The 14,451-nt window shown below is 33.7% G+C and overlaps 1 protein-coding gene across 2 annotated transcripts in view; it reads right to left on the bottom strand.

Moving 5' to 3' along the window:
* Nucleotides 1-14,451, bottom strand: part of P4HA1 (prolyl 4-hydroxylase subunit alpha 1) — a 66,697-nt gene that overhangs the window by 30,906 nt on the left and 21,340 nt on the right. The window lies entirely within an intron of this gene.

The raw sequence follows: 14,451 nt of genomic DNA, 5'->3' as shown, positions 1-14,451 counted from the left end.
CATGGTCGTTGTGACTGTCCTCTTTGTTTCACTCAGCATGTTTTCAAGGTTCACACATGTTGTAGCATCTTTTTGATTGCAAAATGATAGTTTACTGTATGGACAGACTATATTTTATCAGTTGACATTTGTTTTAACTTTTTTGCTTTTATGAATAATGCTACTGTGAACATTCATGTACAAATTTTTGTGTGGATAAATGTTTTCATTACTCTTGAATGGAACTGCTGGGTCCTATGGCAACTCTATGCTTAACATTTTCAGGAAATGCCAAACGGTTTTACAAAATGGCTGCACCATTTTACTATCCCAAAAGCAATGTATGAGGGTTCCAGTTCCTCCGCATTCTTGCTAATACTTGTTATTGTCCATCTTTTTTATAATAGCCATTTTGGTGGGTATGAAGTACTATATCTCATTGTGGTTTTGATTTGTATTTCCCTAATGATGATGTCAAGCATGCATCTTTTCACATGCTTATCGTTATATCATCTTTGGGGAAAAAATATCATTCAAATCCTTTGCCCATTAAAAAATTTGGTTATTTGTCTTTTTATTGTTAATTCTTAGAGTTCTTTATATATTCTGGATACAAGTTCCTTATCAGATATATGATTTTCAAATATTTTTTACCCACTCTGTGGGTTGTTTTACTTTCTTAGTGATGTACTTTAAAGTACAGAAGTTTTCATTTTGATGCAGTCTAACTTATTAATCTTTAATCAGTTGTGTTTATGGTGTTGGTATGTCAACTGCTTTCCAAACTGAAATTTCTACATTAAGAAGAGATATCTGATAGTTCACATGAGGTAAAATATAAACAGAAAACCAAAAACACTTGGGAAAATATTTAGCCCTATTATTAAGAAATATGAAATTAAAATAACCATAAAGAAAAATATTTTAAACAGTTGCCTACATTTATTGAGGTCTTACTATGTGTCAGGCATTTATCACTCATTTAATCCTCAAAGCAATCTAGATAAGGGACTAAAGTAGAGAGAAGTTAACTATTGTGCTAGAGGTCACACAGCTAAGAGCCAGAACTGGAATATGCACAATATGACTTCAGGAGTTTGTGTTCCTAATATTATACCATAAATCAGAGGTCCCTTACTCCCAGGCTATGGACCGGTACTGGTCTGTGGTCTGTTAGGAACTTATCACACAGTAGGAGATGAGTGGCAGACTAGCGATGCTTCATCTGTATTTGCAGCAGCTCCCCAGAGCTAGCATCACTGCCTCAGCTCCACCTCAGATCATCAGGTATTAGATTCTCATAGGAGCACTGATCCCTGGTGCCAAAAAGGTTGGAGACCTCTGCCATAAATGACAAAATTTAATAGGAGGTAACAGACTGGTAACTTTAAAGATAAGACATTCAGCAATATGAGACAAGAATAATGATTTTACACCCTATGAACTGATACTACTATTTTTTCAATTATTTTCTTGAGTTTAGTACTAGGGGATAGGAAAGAAGTATCTTCTTAAACAATTTTTGTAGCTGAGCCAAATATTATAGTTGAATATTATAATAAGCTAAAAGCAAGGAAGTTTATAGGCAGATATGACAATATAATTAAATAGTGTTTTTCATTAAGAAAGATAATTTCAAATGCCATATAGGAATCACAAAAAAATCTAGATGGAAAGGAAAGGCACCTAAAAATGCCGTAGATGATAGAGGCTTTGTTCATCCATCTTGCGACCACATCAAAGCTGGGATGGAAATGGAGAGCAAACAGCAAGCAAAGTCACCTAGGATCTAGATGAGGAGAAGCATTACAACTAAGAAGAGAAATAATCAACCTGCAACCATAGAAGGTAGGAGGGGGCGAAGACGCGAGGCTGCCTCGTCCTGAGAGGCTGAGTGGGACAGAGGCGACAGCAGTGGCAGCTGGCAGCTGCAGATGCCTCTTAAAGGGGCGTTGTCTGCAAATGGACTTTCACAGTGACGGACCCGTTCATTCCGAGTACCAACACCCAGTTGTTATTTATGGCTGCATGGGGACTTACAGGGGAACACTGAGTTGTCAGAGCGCCTCTTAAAGGGGCGTTGTCTGCAAATGGACTTTCACAGTGACGGACCCGTTCATTCCGAGTACCAACACCCAGTTGTTATTTATGGCTGCAAGGGACTTACAGGGGAACACTGAGTTGTCAGAGCGAGGGCCGGAGGTGAGGCTTTCTCCCGGACAAAAGTCCCTGTGGTATCCATTGTTCCTCTGTTGAGCCCTCTGCCCCACCAGTGTGCGGACCCAGCCCTGCCATAACTGAGACATTATCAAACTGGGTAACAGAGGTCACTCCGCTCAAAAGATTCCCTGAAACTTTGCCTCCCCAACTCACGACTCCACCCAAAACACATCCAGTTGTATCTTCAGTGAGTCCAGTGCTCCTTACTGAGGCAACCTGAAGACCCATACTGGTATCAACTGGCCTCAGTTTCTGGCATGGCCTCTGTAAGTACAGCATCTCTGGATTGCTTGCTGAATCTTAACAGGTGGCCCCAGAGGAGCACAGGATGGGGCGAAACTTGGCCTGCTGCTGAACTCCTCTCAGGATTGTGCCACTGGACATCTACTACACAAAGCTATAAGACCGGGAGACTTAGAAACTTTGCCTAGTGCATAGAAACAGACATGGAAAGGCAGCCAAAATGGGAAGACAAGCAGAAACCATATGAGAAAACAGAAAAGAAATCCAGGAATAATGGAGTCAAGCAATCTAACAGATGCAGAGTTCAAAACACTGGTTATAAAGATGCTCCGTGAACTTAGGGGAAGTGTAGATAAATTCAGTGAGAACCTGATTTAAAAAAAAAACACACACACACATAAAAATGGAAATGAAAATTATAAAAGAGAACCAGTCAGAAATGAAGAACACATATTCTGAGATTAAGAGTATATTAGAAGGAATAAACACAATGGATAAAGAGGATCGAACCACCAATACAGAGGATGGGGAAGCCAAGGACACTCAATCGGAACAGCAGGAAAAAAGAAGCCAAGATTATAATAATACTTTAAGGAGCCTATGGGACACAATTAAATGTAAAATATCTGTGTCACAGGGGTACCTGAAGGAAAACAAGACATTGAAGAGCTATTTGAAGAAATATGATGGAAAACTTCCCTAACCTGGTGAAAGAAACAGAAATATAACCCCGGGAAGCTCAAAGTCCCAAAAAAGATGAACCCAAAGAGGCCCACACCAAGACACATCATAATAAAATGCCAAAGGTTAAATACAAAGAGAGAATCTTAAAAGCAGCAAGAGAAAAGCAGTTAGTTACCTACAAGAGAACACCCTTAAGACTGGCAGCTGATTTCTCAAAAGAAACTATGCAAGACAGAAAGGCTTGGGACAAAATATTCAACACGATGAAAACTCAGGATCTACAGAATTCTTGATCCAGCAAAGTTATCATTTAGAGTTGAAGGACAGATAAAGAGCTTCCCAGACAAAAATAAGCTAAAGGAATTTATCAATACCAAGCCAGTATTACAGAAAATGTTGGAGGGACTTCTTTAAAAAGAAAAAAACACATATCAAAAACAAGAATAAAGAACAGTAATAACTACATTCCTATCAACAAGTACCTCAAATGGAAAAGAATGAAGTGCTCCAACCAAAAGATAGGGTGGCTAAATAGATAAGAAAACAAAACTCCTACATATGTTACATACAAGAGACTCACTTCAGAATAAAAGACACACACAGACTAAAAGGAAAGGGATGAAAAAAGATATTTCCTTGATGAACCTAGAGGGTATTGCACTGAATGAAGTAACAGAGAAATACAAATACCGCATGATTTCACATAAATGTGGAATTCAAAGAACGAAACAACAACAAAAATAGAAACAAACTCATAGATAGAGAATATTTTGAGGGCTAATAGATGGGAGGGGATGGCGAGATGGTGAAAAAGGGCAAAGGGATTAAGAAGTACAAATGGATAGTTACAGAATAGTCATGGAGATATAAAGTGTAGCATAAGGAAGATAGTTGACAATATTGTAAAAAATATGTAAGGGGAAGAGGGATACTTGATTTAGTGGAGTGATCATTTTGTGAGTTATAAAGATCTCTAATCACTATGCTGTACAACTAAAATTAATATATTATTGTATGCCAACTATAACTGAAAAAAAAAAAAACTTCATAGAATTGTACAATGTAAATATGAGCAACTAATTGTCTATTATACTTCAATAAAACTGGGCGGAAAATCTAGATGGTAATATGTCAAAATGTTAAATTGTTACTCTGGGGGTTAGAATACAAATAAGCTGTTTCTTAAATCTTTAGATTTCTACCTTTTCAAATACTGTACAATTACCATTGCTTTCCTAAGAACAATAAATAGAGAAAGAAGTATAGAAACATAAAATATATAACTCTGAATGATATGTACAGATAATAGCAACCATATAGCACTCCACTTTATAAACAGTAAATTAGATGAGTTACTTGGAGATTTTAAGGGCTTTAGTAATTTATGTTGTTTTTTTGGTTTATAGTATATTACCTAAGTAATGGAGAATTATTTCTGGACCACATAGTGGTGGGGGTTGGGAAGGGAATGTTCTGACACCTAGATATGCTGGATAAAATATATCAATTATCCATTTATACTATAGCCAAGTTCACAGGAATTAAGCAAATATCTTGAGGCCAAAACCAAGAAGGAACTTGAAACCCACAGAAGTAAGCAAAGGATGAAGCTGTATCTACCTTGGAGGAGGACACCAGATCAAAAATCTAGAAACTTGATTTTTAACTACCAAAGAGCAAGAGATAAAGCCCTCGAGCCCATGTAAAGAGGCAAGTTGGCCCTGAGAACCCCCACTTAAAGCAAATCCTTGAAGAATTACATCTTAAATGAATGAACTACGAAAACAAAAACAAAAACAAAGTTGTCAGCTGGCAAAGAGAAACAACAAAATAACTTTTTTTCAGTCTGCATTGTAGGCAGGAAAAAAAAAATCCCTTAGCATTCCACAGGCATGCCCTCAGGGAGGTTTTGATTTCAAATTTATGCTATCTCCATTGTATGAGAAACTACAGGTAAGAAATTAACTTAAAATGGTTCTATGTTAGTGATGTCATAGGACATGTGTCAGAAGCAACTTTGACACTCTGCAAAAAGCACCCTTACCTCAGGTTTTGTAATATTTCCACACAATCTGAATAAGTGCACACACTCCCAAATTACAAAGCATATGATAAAGCAAGCCACTATGAACAAAATAAGCAGAAACTATTCAAAAACAGTATTAGATATCCCCCAAGTTCTTCAGATATTTGTGTCATCAGAGTAAGAATTCAAAATACCTATTAATTAAACATGTTCAAAGAAACTAAAAATAAAAAATATGAACATATAAGATACTCTAAAAAAAACTAGGCAGATTTGAGTAGGAAAAAAAAAAATGGAACTTCCAGAAATGACATATATAATCAATGAAATAAAAACTTATTGGTCGGATTAAACAGCCAAGTTAGATACAATATAAAAAGAGAAGAATAAACCTATAGGAGTGAGCTGAATAAATTACCATGGGATAAACTACCTAGGTTGCAGCAGAGAGGAAGAATAAATATGAAGTGCTAGTTAAAAAGCAGGGAAGAAAAAATAAGAAGGCCTAATTATGTCTACTTGGGAGTTCCAGAAGAAGATAAAAGAGAGAATGTAGGAGAGGCACTATTTAAATAAATAATGGTGAACAATTTTTCAAAATTAAAATACATGAAATTTCAGGTTCAGGAAGCACAAAGAATCACAAGCCAAACAAAGTCCATGTAAAGGCTTCTTCCAGATGTTTTCAAGGAAGAAAATAATTCTAGAAGGAAAGTATGAGGTACGAGAATGATAAAAATAAATAAATGAAAGAAACTAGTATACATATGAGACAGTCTAAGTTAAAGAAAAGTGAACTATTAGATGGGTAAAAATCTCAAGTCTGACAATATATTTTGGTGATGCCGTGGGGAAATGGGCACCCTCACAGATTTCTAATGGAAATGTAAAATGATACAACCACTATAGAAGGAAACTGGGGCAATATTACAAAAATTACCTATGCATTTACTCTTTGATTCAGTGGCATCACTTCTAGAAAAAATATCCCAAAGATCACTTAGCAAAAATACAAAATAACATATGCACAAGGTTATTGGTAGCATTATTTTTAGAATGCAAAACACTGCAAAAAAAAACAAATGTTCATCAATAGGGGCCTGGTTAAATAATATATGGTACCACCATGAAATAGAGTAATATGTATCTGTAAAAGGAAATGAGGAAAATTCCTATACATGATATGAAGTGATATGTAGGGCATATCAATAAAATACCAAGGTAAATACTGAAAGTATTTACACCATCCTACCTTCTGTGTTTATATTGAGAGGAAATAGGAAAATATATACATTTGCTTTTATTTTCAAAAAGAAACAAAGAAATAGAAAAACTAATAAAATGGCAGTTACATGTAAAAAGAAGAGGTTGAGGAGCAGAGAAATGAAAATGAGACTTCTGTTAGTGGACCTTAGTTGTACAGTTTGAACTTTAAAAGAATATTAAAAATTTTGCATAATTAAAAATGATGTGGGAGAAATGGGTGAAGGTAGTCAAAAGGTAAAAGACTGATTTTAGTTACAAGATAAATTAGTCCTGGGGATATAATGCACAGTACAGCATGGTGACTATAGTTAACAATACTGTATTGCGTATTTGAAAGTTGCTAAGAGAGTAGACCTTAAAAGTTCTCATCGCACACAAAAAATGTTGTAGCTATGTGTAGTGATGGCTGTTAACTTATTGTGGTAATCATTTCTCGGTATTTACATACATCAAGTCATTATGCTGTACAACTAAAACTAATACAATGTTACGTTAATTATATCTCAATTTTTTTAAAAAAGTTTATTTGGTTGCCTCTAATAAAAAAAAACAATAACAGCATTTTGCAATTTAACTTTCACATGCTTTCAGCTCATTTGATTTTCATGGCAATCCAATGAAAAAGGTAGTAGGTCAGACTGCAAAAGGGATATTGCCTACTATGCCAGTTACAGTTTCATGTTTCTATATTGGATAATGTGTACTCACACTTTATTGTCAATACATTTCTAAATATAATATTTAGAAACCAAAATATAATAAAAATTTTGAACAACAGAAGAGGACAAAGATAGGCTATGAATTGAAAACTGAGCCTGTGATAATTGTCTTTCAATAATAAAGATGTAGAAGAAGAAAAAGAAAACAGTAGGAGGAAGGGGAAGAGGAGAATTTTTCCCAACTTTTGACATCAACAGTCAAACAATAATTGTGAGACTAGCAGTGGTTTAATGTTAACATAAAAATATCTGGTCTCCTACCCTAACTTCTCTGACATAAATAAATGGAGAGATACAGCATTTTCATGGATTAGAAAATTCTACATTGTTAAAATGGCAACGTTGCACAAATTCTCCCCAATATTTAACACAATCCCCATCAAAATTCTTACAGGCATTTTTATAGAAACTGACAAGCTGATTTATTAGGAAATTCAAAGAATCTAGAATAGCCAAAACAAAGAACATAGTTGGACTCTGCTCCCTAAACATCATTCCATTAAAAAGACTCAAGATTCATTACAGAAATGCCTAATTCCTGCTCGAGGATAGAAATTTATAAGGTAAGCCTGGAAAAAATTGTGCCAGAAAGCAAAGACACTTCCTTGCTAGCAAAGAATAACAGGATCATTTCAGAAATACAAATTAGCCAATCTAAAGAGTCACCCAGTGGCCTAAAATGGGATAATCTGAACATCAAATGAAATAATGAATATAATGTATCAAAATGCAAAAATATATGAAAATCCATGAGTTCATAAAGATATTTCAGATAAAAATCACTAATCACTACTGGAAGTTATTATGATATCAACCCATTACTCTGAAAACTGATATAAGAAAAAGAATTAAGGATTTATCTTGCCTTTCATATATAAACTATAGTTCCGGGTCACCAAATGGTTCCTGAAAGTTCTTATTTATAGAATGCCAGCTAATAGAAGTAAAAGAAATGATGGAATGAGAAAAATCACCATTTTGTAATCCCAAATTAAGTATTTCAGGGTAATGATCATCAAAACCATTAAATGAAACACCTGGAGAACTTTATACAGAGATACCCGTCTCCTGCCACTGAAGCTACTCATCAATTAGCATCACAAAAAGTGTGATGTCTGGTCAGGCAATTCAACAAGAAGTTCAGACCGCCACCTATGGAGTTAATTTTAAAAAGAATCTAATGGAGTCTCAAGCTCTAACCAGTTTGTAAGAAACACAGCGATTAAAGGAACAAGTTAAACAATACAGAGAAATCAGGCAATTCCAGTATGTGATATATTCCACAGGACATATGACCAGGTTTTTCTAACTTATCAATGAAATGGGGAAAGAGAGTTGGAGAGAGGAGGGAAAAATAAAAAAGATTAAAAAGACATAACCAAAATAGGCAACTGTAAAAAGACATCTTTGAGATCATCAGAAAAACTGAGTATTGACTAGATATTGAATTATACTAAGAAAGTATTGTCAGTTGGTTAGGTTGGATAATAGTAAGTGGCTGTTACTAATTTTTTTAAAAAGACCTTATCGATCAGTTAGATATGCATATTGAATTACTAATGGATAAAATAACACAATATCTAAAATTTGCTTTTAAAATAGTCTAGTAAAAACAATAACAAATAGGAGTAGTGGAAGCAACAGAGAAAATAAGAATAGCAAAGTGTTAAAAAAAAACTTTAGAAGTTGGGTAATGATGAATAACTGGAGGCTCATTACATCACTATCTTTATTTTTTATATTTAATTTTCCATAATAAAGAGTTTTATAAATAACATCAAAAAAGAAAGTCATGTCCTATAGGTCTCTTTTATGCCTTATAAAGAAAATCACATAATTTCCTTTTTGACACTAACAAAAAAGAAAATCACCGGTTTATGATAAAAAAAAATTAGATAATAAAAAGTAAATACATCTTACCTGACGACATTTCTCTTTCAATATATAGTTCCAAAAATAAATCAATATTGTGCTACAAGTCATGCTTCTAGAAGGGTGAAGTTTTTAAAGGAACTATTGGTCAAAAGCAGACTAACCTACACTTTCTCTGATAAAACAGATATGATTTTATATACTTATTTAAGTGTCTGATAATATCATAAAGGAAACTGGTATAAAAAGGAACAGAACAGTGTTTTCATTAATAAATTTTAACTGAATACACTTCCAAGAGTCACTACATTGGCTATAAGCAGACTTTGCTATAACTTATCCAATGGTGTCAACATGGTTTTTTTTTTAAATGCTAGCAGAAAAGGAGTTTATGAAAAATAAATTAAGAAGAAATAAAGTCATGGGCACATTTTGCTAGTGATCAGACATTCACTGACTAGGGGAGAGTATGCTCTAGTCTGAGGATATGACCTATTACATTCCAGTACCAAGCAGAGTCCTAGCAAGGAGGTGTGTGCACTGGAGGAATATAATCACTGACTAATATAATCAAATATTCAAACAACTACCTCTCTTCACTTTTTTTTTTTGCCTCCTATTAGTCACTTGTGGATAGTAAGTAATTACCAGTGTACTCCATAAATGAAGATGAAAATCCATATTTTGACACTTTTCTTTAACTCTATTTCACACTCCACTCTAGGAAAGGATATCAAGAAACTAACTTATTAATAGTTTAACATGATGCAATTCCAGGAACCAAAGAAACATATTACATTTTGATTCTCCTATTATTTTTCAGATATGAGAACTCATATACAGTTCTAAGATGAGCTTACAATGCAGCAAGCAGAAATGTTTTATCATGGAAAAGAATGTTTTTCTCTTATGCAAAAGACTTAAGAACAGTATGCCATTATCACGTGGGTAGCACCAGTAATATTTTTTATGTGACCCAATATATTGATGACATCATTTAAAAGCATGATGGAGATAGCAAGGGATCTTTAGCATATTTTGCTTCGGTAACTCTGCTCATCTTACCTATTAATCTATTGAAAATTATTAAATGCAGAATGCCTGGAAATCAAATCCTTAAAAGAAAAAAATGAGAGAGAAGTGATACGGCATTTGAAAGGGAAGGCGATCTCCAAAACAGAGACCATAAGAAGAAAAACTGGGCAAAAAGATGAAGCAAATGAGATAAGGAAAGTGATGCTGGCAGAAAAAGACTATAAAAACACTTTCATACAAAGGGCAAAAAATATTTGATAAGAATTAAATTGTAAATTCCATTAGTTCAAAGGAAGTGGCATGGACAATTGACAGTAGCATATCAAATTGAATATAGTAACCTAAATTTAAAGTAAACTAACATGAAAAAGAGTCTTTTTAATTTATTATCACAATATAAACTATAGTATTACATAACAGTTTAAAAAAATTTACTTAGAAATACATTTTTGTGGCTCATCTATAAACTGGGAAATTTTACTTAAAAATTCTTAAACTTCGCAGGACCACGCCCTTATAAAAACTTGACTTGTAAAGGAGAAGTATGTTTAAAATTCATACACTTGGGAAGCTGGTGTCTTACATCTGAGGCAGTATGGTACACTCATAGCTGAGTGAGCTCTGGAAATCTGTGAAGAATCTACTACTTAGTGTAGTAACGTTAGTAATGTAAGTGACCAAGAGTATGAACATTCAACTTCCACATGAAGTAAATAAAATTTTATATGTAAGACATTTTTCATACCAACCCCCAAAAAATCACAGCTAAAAAAAGTATGATACGTTTGGAAGATCTAGACCTATTAAACGAATCAGGGTTAGGAACAATCTGCAACTGAAGGAACAGTCTATAGGAACTATAAAGACACCACGATGCCAGTGCACAGACTTATCAGATTTTATATTAAAATATCAACAAAGCATTTCAAAAGAAGGGCCCAAAAAGAAGGACGAAACAGACAAAGTGAATCAAGGAGTAACATGGCATCAATATAAATCCACTAAAATAAGCATTTCTCTAATTTTTTTGTTTTGGGGCAATTAAAAAATAAATCATGCTTCCCCCAACCTTCACCATCATTTCACACCTAAACTGATACAATTTTAAGTCTGACAAAACCAAGGGATGGCAAGGATATGAAGAAATGTGTATGTCATACATTGCTGGTGAAAATATAAATTGGTGCATCTGCTCTGAAGACCAATTTGGTCACATCTAGTAAAGGTGAAGAACCATATACCCTGACTTATACCCCAGAGAAACTCTTGCATGTGTATACATGGACACAAGACATAAACAAGGATGTCTATTGAAATCTTGTTTAACATAGCAAAAAATTGGAAATAACCTAAATGCCCGTCCATCCATAGAAGAGTGAATAAATCAACTGCACCATAAACTACCATGTCAGTTAGATGAATCTGATCAACATGGATGAACTTAATATTTTATTGAGTGAAAAAGGTTGCAGAAAGATACAGAGTATGATGTATTGTTTAATATTTAAAATACAACAATACAATATGCAGTAAAGTATAAAAGATGAAAGAATACATACCAAATTCAGAATAGTCACTACTTCTAGAAAGGAAGAGAAGGTGCACAAGGGGCCTTCAAATATACATGTGATCTTTTACTGTTAACAACAGAGAAAGATTTGGTGAACAACAACTGAAAAAAGCCTAAAAACTGTTTATTAGTTCACTTTAGTGTTATTTTTTACCACTTACAGGATATAATATACTTAGGAAATTTCAGTCACTGTTCTTATAAGGAATTTGCATGAAAGGAAAATTTAGTAAGAACTAGCCCAAAACAGTGACTCGAAGAAGTCAAGAAAGAGATACAAAGTGCATAAGAAAGGGTGAACACTGCCCCAATGAAAAACAAATACACATATTCTCAGAGTACTTTATTTTCATCCATTCTCTATGAAAGTATTACCAATTGATCTCTAGATTAAAGGTTAGGTACTCAGGAGAACCCAGTGAATTTCCCAAGATGAAACACAGCAAAATAGGGGTATTTAAATAACATTCAGTGTCATTTTGATAAAAGGATAATAAAGTTTTAAATGAAAAATATATATATAGTAAACTAAATGAAATTTATTTTCCCCACATACACCAAACCTGCTTCTTTTGTGCGCTCTATTTTGCTGAATGGAATCCATTTAGTTGTTGAAGCCAGAAACCCATATCAAGTTCATCATTAAATTCTACTATTCCACCTCCTAAGTTGCTTGATAACCACTTCTCTCCATACCCACTAGCTACCAATACCATCTCTAATTTAAATTTTTACAATAGCCTCCTCCCTGATTTCTTTGTCCCTATCCCCAGGTCTCAATCCAATCTCCATTCTACATCCAGAATAATATTTCTAAAATAAAAATCACATAACTTTCCTGTTTAAAACTTTTAAATGGCTCCTCATTGCACTCAGAACAGTGCAAACTCTTCCACATGGCTTATGAAGCCCTTCAAGAGATGGCCTATCTAGCCTCATCTCTCAACTACTCTCATTAAAACTAAATCTCCACCTCATATAATACTAAGTTCTTGAACAAACTATTTGTTAGATATCTGATATAAAATGTTCTCTCCTCCTCTCTGGTCTTTACCCATGTTCTGTCTGCTAAGAATACTTTTCTCATGCCCACTTTTTCCCCTTGTCTCTCCTGTTATCCTGGCTAATTCCTTGTCCATTAAATCTCAATTTTTTAAAAATGTCCTGTCTTCCAGGAAGTCTTCCTTTATGCCTCTTATAGAGTCCAGAATTAAGTTTCTTCCCATGTGCTCCCACAGTATCCTAAATTATCCTCATCGAGGCATTCATCATACTATATCATAAGACATAAGAATGTAAGTGCCCTAAGGGCAAGAGTAGTGTCAGTCTTATTCATTATTGTGTCCTTAGTACCTAGCATAATGGTTGGCGCATATTAAAGTTATTAAATAAATCAATATTTTAAATCAGAGACCATTTTTAAAATAAGATTATGATCTTATCAGAAGTCTTATAATGTATATTAGTATCAAACAGAAAATAAAATTTGCAAATTTGTACATTTTTGGAAATCCAACTTAATGGAATTTTGTTCTAATGTAATAGAAATTGTATTTAATATTATGTCATGGTTAGTTTTCCCTCTTGATATTTCACACCAAATGAAGAGAGATGAGCACGAAAACTTAACAAATAACTCATCTTACTGTATTTTCTTACTGAGAAAATTGATTTCAATATGAAGAAAGAGGTAACATTTTATTCCTCCAGTTGATAATGACAAGGAGATAGTAATGATTATAAAAAAAAGAAGTGATGGCAAACAGTAAATTATCACATGGAATTAGTAACATGAATAAAACTGGGAAATCCAACAATTTGTAGAAATTAAACATTCTTAAATAACCAGTGACTCAAAGAAGAAATACCAGGGGAAATTAGAAAATACTTAAAGACAAAAGAAAATGAAAACGCAACATATCAAAACTTATAGTATACAATAAAAGCAGTGTTAAGAGACTAATTTATAATTATACATGCTTACATTAAAAAACAAGAAAGATCTCAAATCAATAACCTAACTTTACAACTTAAGAAACTGGAAAAACAGGAACAAACTAAACCCAAAGCTAGCAAAAGAAATATAACAATAAAACAGAGGTAAATCAAGTTGAGAACAGAAAAACAACAGAGAAAATTAATGAAACCAAAAGTTGGTTCTTTGAAAATATCAACAAAATTGGCAATCCTTTACTTAATCAACTAAGAAAAAAGATTCAAATTACTAAAATCTGAAATCAAAGTGTGGACATTACTACCAATTCTACAAAAATACAAAAAGATTATATGACAGTACTATGAAAAATTGTACACCAACAAACTGGATAACCTTAACAAAATGGACAAATTTCTTGAAACACAAAACCTATCAAGACTGAGAAAGACAGAGAAAATCTGAATAGACCCATAACCACTAAGGAGACTGAATTGGTAACTAAAAGTGTCCAAAGAAATGCCCTGGATCTGGTGGTTTCACTGGAGAACTCTACTGAACATTTAAAGAACACACACCAATCCTTCTCAAACTTTTCCAAAAAAATTGAAAAGAGAATACTTCCTATCTCATTCTATGAAGCCAGCATTACCATTATACCAAAGTCAGGCAAAGACACTACAAGAAAACTACAGACCAATATGTCTTATGAATATTAATGCAAAAATCCTCAACAAAATACTAGCTGACAGAATTCAGCAGCCTATTAAAAGGATGACCAAGTGGGATTTACTCCTGGGATGCAAGGATGTTTCAACATAGGAAAACTTATTATTGTAATACCACGTTAACAGAATAAAGGGGAAAAAAAACTACAGGATCAATGTAGAAAAAATCTGATAAA

The sequence above is a fragment of the Pteropus alecto genome, unplaced genomic scaffold, assembly GCF_000325575.1.
Source record: "Pteropus alecto unplaced genomic scaffold, ASM32557v1 scaffold155, whole genome shotgun sequence".
Taxonomy (NCBI): Eukaryota; Metazoa; Chordata; class Mammalia; order Chiroptera; family Pteropodidae; genus Pteropus; species Pteropus alecto.
The sequence above is the reverse complement of the archived record's forward strand: the minus strand, read 5'-3'. Positions and strand labels throughout refer to the sequence as shown.